Source organism: Lipotes vexillifer, unplaced genomic scaffold (assembly GCF_000442215.2).
Source record: "Lipotes vexillifer unplaced genomic scaffold, Lipotes_vexillifer_v1.1 scaffold916, whole genome shotgun sequence".
In the NCBI taxonomy this organism is placed as follows: domain Eukaryota; kingdom Metazoa; phylum Chordata; class Mammalia; order Artiodactyla; family Lipotidae; genus Lipotes; species Lipotes vexillifer.
This window is the reverse complement of record NW_006798383.1, coordinates 2,501,673-2,508,827: the sequence shown is the minus strand read 5'-3', so window position 1 is coordinate 2,508,827 and position 7,155 is coordinate 2,501,673. Positions and strand designations below refer to the sequence as shown.

The 7,155-nt window shown below is 48.4% G+C and overlaps 1 pseudogene; it reads right to left on the bottom strand.

Moving 5' to 3' along the window:
- Nucleotides 1–6,370: 6,370 nt before the first annotated feature.
- Nucleotides 6,371–6,778, bottom strand: LOC103073100 (60S ribosomal protein L32 pseudogene; annotated as a pseudogene).
- Nucleotides 6,779–7,155: the final 377 nt, after the last annotated feature.

Below are 7,155 nucleotides of genomic sequence, written 5' to 3'. Positions count from 1 at the left end.
TTCACTCTTTCCTTAAATCCATCCTTCAGGCACAGAGGGGACTTAACCCTCTCTCCACCCCTGGGAATTCCCCTGCGAATTTCTCTCTGAGTCTCAGACTCAGATCCTACCCCCACTCCAGAATCCCAGCCTCCCAGAGAGCCTGAGCCACACCCATGGGAGTGTCAGATTCCAGGCCTCACAGTCACAGATGTGAGACAAATCAGTCTACCCAATCTCACTTCTCTGCCCCTTCTCCCTAGGATTTCTGGGCAGGAAACCCCCTTCCCCTCAAATTTTAACTTACTCCTAGTGTCCTGACCCTGCTCCCTCTACCTCCCAGGACATGGATGTAAACACTATCGATGGATAGGAGACCATCAGAAAAATCCAGTCCAACCTGCTGGGTGAGGTGGAAGCAGTCTGCAGTGGGACTAGGAGGGACTGGGAACTCTGGTGGCTCATTATCATCCTGTCTCCCCCAGATTTCAGGCCCTTTCTGGGGATCAACATGTGGATCACCCTCCGTGGGTATCTCCATTATGTTTTTTTCAACACCACCAAGCAATTCTCCAATACCAGCTGGGTGTCCTACAATTCAACTCAATTCTGACACTCTCTACCTGGAGAATAGCATCAGATCCTATGGGTTAAGGGCTTGGTCCCACAAGACTGCCCCCTACTTCAGATGCCAATCGTAAGTCCAGGTTGTTACCTGTGCTTCTGACCGACTGGCTAATTAATTGGACATTCCCATGCCACCCCTCCCTGGTTTGATTAATTTGCTAGAGCAGCTCAGGGAACTTAGGAAACCAGTTTACTTACTAGATTACCAGTTTGTTACAAAGGATATTAAAGGATATGAATGAACAGCCAGGTGAAGAGATACATAGGTAGAGGTCCGGGAGGGTCCTGAACACAGGAGCTTCTCTCCCTGGGGAGTTTAGAGTACACCACCTTCTGCCCTGTGGATTCATTCTGGTTCACCAACCTGGAAGCTCTCTGAATCCAGTCCTTTGGGGGTTTTGTGGAGACCTCATTACATAGACATGATTGATTAAATCATTGACTATTGGTGATGGATTCAACCTTCAGTCCCTTTCCCTTCCCTGGAGGTCAGGTGGTACAACTGAAAGTTCCAACCCTCTGATCACTAGGTTGGTTCCCCTGGCAACCAGCCCCAACCTTAGGTACTTTCCAAAAGTCACTTCGTTAACATAAACTCTGGTGTAGTTGAACGGGTTTATTTGTTATGAATATCAAGACGTGTTTCTCAAGATACATTTATCAATTATGAAGCTCCAAGAGTTTTAGGAGCTCTGTGCCAGAAATGGAGACGAAGACCAACTACATATTTCTTATTATAAATCACAATATCACAGCATCAAAAGCCCATGCTGGAATCCTTTTCTGAGCAGATTGAGAGTGAGAGGGATGGGTTGGAGGGGCGCTGTGGGCGGGCAGCCCAGCCCAGTCTCAGGTAGAAGCAGGTCCACAGTGACAGCAGTCAAGACCTCCTAGCTGGATGAACAAATGCTTGGGAGGAAGGCACAACTATTAGGTTTGAATCTTGCTTCCACCTCTATGGAGCCGCACCATAGACACGTTTAACTTAGGACCAGTACAGCCATCTGCACTCAGCAAAGAGCAACTCCATTTTAAACAACTGGCAGGGTGAGAAGGGAGATGGCATCTCAGTTACACTAAGTGTGAGTTCAATGATTCAAGCATTTTTCATGCAACGTGGACCCTAAAAGCAAGCCAGCTGCCAAATCTGGTGCTCAACCACTGAAAGAACAATTGGTTCCCAACTGGCTGAGCTGGACTTATTGAGAGGTCAGCTCTACTTTATTTTATGGATGATTTAAGGAGTTATCATGTTTTGACTATATGATTCAATTTTTTACCTATGTGTTTACTTTAAAATCTAATCTCTTTGTATGATATAATTCTGTTGTACTTACTTTGTGACCCTTTCTCCATCATTTATCCTCTGATCCTCAGTTTCCTTAAGATCAGAGAAACTGATCTTAAGAGATTCCTAAGGTTCCTAACTATTAGTGCCCTCCAAATGACATGTATAGAATATACAAGTAAGTTCTTCCACAGTCATTCTCTCTTTTAATCCTCAAAACTGTTCTATGATGTAGATACTATTCCTTTTCCTCTTTTATGGCCGAGGAAATTGAGGCTCAAAGAGGTTAAAAAAGTTATTCAAGGTTACACAGGCAATAGGTGGTAAAGGCAGGATTAAATCCTTGTGAGTTCTTATCCAGTGTGTCTCCAGGTACCCTTCTAACACTTGGGAGGAATGCCCCAGATCGATGGGCAGGCAGGCCCTCTTGAAGGGTTGGGGCTAATTAAAACAGAAGGATGTTTTATTTTATTTATTTATTTTTGCAGTACGCGGGCCTCTCACTGTTGTGGCCTCTCCCGTTGCGGAGCACAGGCTCCGGACGCGCAGGCTCAGCAGCCATGGCTCACGGGTCCAGCCGCTCTGCGGCATGTGGGATCTTCCTGGACTGGGGCACGAACCCGTGTCCCCTGCATTGGCAGGCGGACTCTCAACCACTGCGCCACCAGGGAAGCCCCAGATGTTTTATTTTTACATGTACCTCCTTTGCTTTATAAGTTTCAGTGCTCTTGGTCCTTTGTTCATATGCCTGTCTTTCCTAAGTACTAAGTTAAACTCCCACTGCTAGGGTAGTCCACTCATGCCTGGGGGTCCTATCCTTGAGCTGAGAGGGGTTCCCCAGGTCCACATGGGAAGGGGAAGGGTGCTGGCCTAAAGCCTGTAGGCCTGTCTCCTTTCTAGTCCCACCTCTCTCACCTGTTAGCCAAGGATCCAGCTTGTCTGTTTGCAGCTTAGTTTTTTCTGTAATATGGGCATCATAACTGCTGCTCTGTGGGCTTCAGAGGATAGGAGGATCAGATGAAGTAGATGACAGGGAGTTACTTTTTTTTCTTTAATTTTTTTCTGCACGTGGGCTTTCTCTAGTTGCGGTGAGCAAGAGCTACTCTTCGTTGTGGTGCGTGGGCCTCTCATTGAGATGGCTTCTCTTGTTGCAGAGAATGGGCTGTAGGCACACGGGCTTCAGTAGTTGTGGCGTATGCGCTCAGTAGTTCTGGCTCTCAGGCTCTAGAGCACAGGCTCAGTAGTTGTGGCACAAGGGCTTAGTTGCTCTGTGGCATGTGGGATCTTCCCGGACCAGGTATCGAACCCGTGTACCCTGCATTGGCAGGCATATTCTTAACCACTGCACCACCAGGGAAGTCCAGGGAGGTACTTTGAGGTGTGAAATGCTCTTTCTGTGTGTGTGTGTGTGTGTGTGTGTGTGTGTGTGTGTGTGTGTGTTGGGGAGGGGTGGGTGGAAGTTATCCAAGGAGTCCCCAGGATTGTAGCCCCAGCATGGCCTGGCAGAGCAGTTTTTTCCCAGGCTGAGGTCAAAGCCAGGTCTTCTTCCCACTATCAACACCAGAGCCTGGGTCCTGTTTGTTGTTCTTGGCTTCTCTCTTAGCAACCAAAGCAGCTTTGAAGAAGGTATTGCAAAGCAATGGGGACCTTGCCTCTCAGCTCTCTAGGAAGAGGGGTCAGAGCTCCAGACCCTGGCAGCAGCCTTATAGCACCCTGGGCAAGTGCAGGGAGCTCTACCAGCAAGTGCAAGTTCTTGGCCTAAGGCTCAACCTCAGCCTTAGCTTGGTGAGGGGCCCTCCGAGACCTTCAGCTCTTTACTGCTACCCTGAGTTTGACCCAGAAAAGATAGCCTCCACCCAAGATATATACCCTGTCCTTAGGGAGACCTGATGAGGGAGACCCAACCTCATTCTTGGGGTGTGTATTAGCTTTCTAGGGCTGCAGTAACAAATTATCACAAACTTGGTGGCTTTAAACAACAAATATTTATTCTCTCACAGTTCTGGAGGTCAGAAGTTCAAAACTAAGGTGCCCACAAGGTTGATTTGTTCTGGAGGCTCTGAGGAGAATCCATCCCATGCCTCTTTCCTAGCTTCTGGGGGCTGGCAGCAATCCTTGGCATTCCTTGGCTTGTAGACCCATCACTCCAATCTCTGCTCTGTCTTCACATGACCTTCTCCTTCTGTGTCTCTGTGTTGTCTCCTTTTCTGTCTTATAAGGATACTCATTCTTGGATTTAGGACCCACCCTAGTCCAGGATGACCTCTTTTTTTTTTTTTTTTTTTTTGCGGTACGCGGGCCTCCCACTGCTGTGGCCTCTCCCGTTGCGGAGCACAGGCTCTGGACGCGCAGGCTCAGCGGCCATGGCTCATGGGCCCAGCCGCTCCGCGGTACGTGGGATCCTCCCGGACCAGGGCACGAACCCGCGTCCCCTGCATCAGCAGGCGGACTCTCAACCACTGCGCCACCAGGGAAGCCCCAGGATGACCTCTTTTTGAGATCCTTACCTTAATTAACTCTGCAAGGACGCTGATTCAAAATCAGGTCATATTCTGAGGTTCTGGGTGGACATATCACTTGGGGGCCACGATTCAATCCACTACATGTGCCTCCAATTGGATGGAGGAATCCTGAGCCCACTCTTGGGGAGTCATTGACTCTGAGAGGAGAAATCTGTCCCTACTTAAAAAAGCCCCTCTTTTTTTTTTTTTTTTTGGCCACGTCCTGTGCAGCTTGTGGGATCGTATTTCCCTGACCAGGGATCAGGGATCGAACCTGCGCCCTCAGCAGTGAAAGCACACAGTCCTAACCACTGGGCCGCCAGTGAATTCCCAAAGAAGCCCCTTTATAATGGAGAATTTTATTCCCAGCCTAGTCCCCAAGAGCCTTTAAACTGAGACAGGCACACAGATGTTGGTGGCAGGGAAGGGTCAGCATTGGCAGAATCTAGACCACTGTTCTCTATAGAACAATGGGAGGGTGTTGCATCTATCGTGTGAGGATTTGGAAAGGGACCAAGGGGGAGTTTCCGCCTCCACGAGGCCAGTGAGGCAAGCCAGGCACATGGCCTTAGTCTTTGCCCTCCCCCTTCTTCTTTCTCCAGCTCCCAGATGTTAATGAGCTGATCTCAGTGTTAAATACTTTTTTTAAAATGAACCCCTATATGATCATCAACAAAGTAGGACTGTTCCCGAGGGTGGTCTTAATATGCTGGGGAAGCCATCAGGGTTAAGCCCCCATAAGGGTCTTTTTGCCAAACCAAGCTAGCTCCCTGAGCCCTGTTTCTTCCTTACTTGCCAGGACCTACCCATTCAGCTGGGTTCTTTTCTTTCCCACTTTGGGGATTCTCTTCCTGAACTGGGAGCTGTAGAAGCCTTGCAGCTGGTACTACCTCATGCCTCCTCTCTTTTTTCTGCAAACTGCAAGAGCCTCAGGCTGCTTCCTACCCATTCAATCTCTCGGGATTCTCACACCTCTAGACTGGATGCTGAGTGGGGCACCAGCTCTCCTCACACCTCTTTGCCCCCCGTGTTAAGATCTCCCTAAAGACAATTGCATGGTACCTTTTCCTTTCAAAGCTTTTACAGTTGATCACTATGTGGAAAGAGGCCCGAAGTCTGAGGAAGGTTTGAAAATTTCAGAAACCTGGGAAACTTCTGCCAACCCTGGTCCATGGAATGAAAGGGCAGCCAGTCTCTCCTCTTAGATTGGGCCTGAAGACACCAACCAGGACAACCATTCAAGTTCCCCTCTACCTCTGTATGGCTACATTTGAGCACCTCCCAACTGGTTTTTCTCACCTCTGTATTTCCTCAGCCTCATGCAGGAATAGCCCCTTTATGGAATGATTTTTTAGGAGAGTCACCAAAGAAGTCCCAGTAGGGCCAACTCCTAATCCCCCCTTTCCTAGAATTAGTTGCATGGATTTGGGGTTAGAGAAAGTTGGAACACCAGTAGGGGACCCACAGTCTCTCCATGGTATTCCAGAAAGAGTGGATAAGAGGGCGCAGACATTGTGGCACATATGGGGTGTGTACCCCCCAGCTCCAGATCCTTCTTTTGTGCTACCACTCCATTTCCACCACCCCACCCAGAATACCCAAGTGGAGGATATTGGGATATCAACAGAGTTTATAATACAGAAGATTTGTTGAATTCAACCTTTTAAGAATTTCAGTGTATTGATGGACTCAGTGGGTTTGTCCACTGAGTGGTCAATACACATAAGCCAGTGGGTTTGTCCACTGAGTGGTCAATACACATAAGCTGAGAATCCATTACTTTGAGAGATGGATGTGAGAGATGTGAGGAATGAAAAGAGATGACCAGAGCTTGACAGGATGGTGATGGGGAATTGAAGCTGGGCACAGAGATGGGAGAGGCAGGGCAGAGTTGACGGACTGACAACTGCTCCCTCTTTTTTTTTTTTTGCTGAGTTTTATGGTCTTATTAACACAAAATGTGTGCATAAGCTGTCTATTCATTTTCTTTGCTGCACAGCCTGGCATTGGGATTGGTGACTCTGGTGGCCAGCTGGGCTGCTCTCTCCACAATGGCTTTGTGGTTCTTGGAGGAGACGTTGTGAGCAATCTCATCATAGTAAGATTTGTTGCACATCAGGAGCACTTCAAGCTCCTTGACCTTGTGGACCAGGAACTTCCCAAAGCCGCTGGGCAGCATGTGCTTTGTTTTCTTGTTGCCCCCATAACCTATGTTGGGCATCAAGATCTGGCCCTTGAATCTCCTGTGCACTCTATTGTCAATGCCTCTGGGTTTCCGCCAGTTCTGCTTAATTTTGACATATCAGTCTGACTGGTGCCAGATGAACTTCTTGGTCCTCTTTCTGATAATCCTGGGCTTTGTGAGGGGTCTGAGGGTGGCCATGATGCCTAGTAGGAGATGGCTGCCGCCTCCATCGGCAGTGCCAAGAAGAGCTCCCTCTTGTTTTCTTGATGTCTCCTCAGCCGTTCCCACATACATGACCCCTTGGAACTCTGCTTCCAAAAAACTATTCATAGGGGAAGAAATGGGTTAACCACAGATTCTCCTCCTGGTTTTCCCTCATGCCAAGCAAAGGAGCCCTCTTTGAGTTAAGGGTCTGACTGATGTAATTAAGGGGATGATGGACAAGGCTAACAAAACTGACGCAGAATCAAGAGCCTACTCCCAGGTCCAGTTAAGTTTGTCATTAAAACAAAAAACACACCTCTTCAGGGTCTCAGTAGCGAGATCTGGGACCAGCTGGGAAGGTGCTGCTTTCT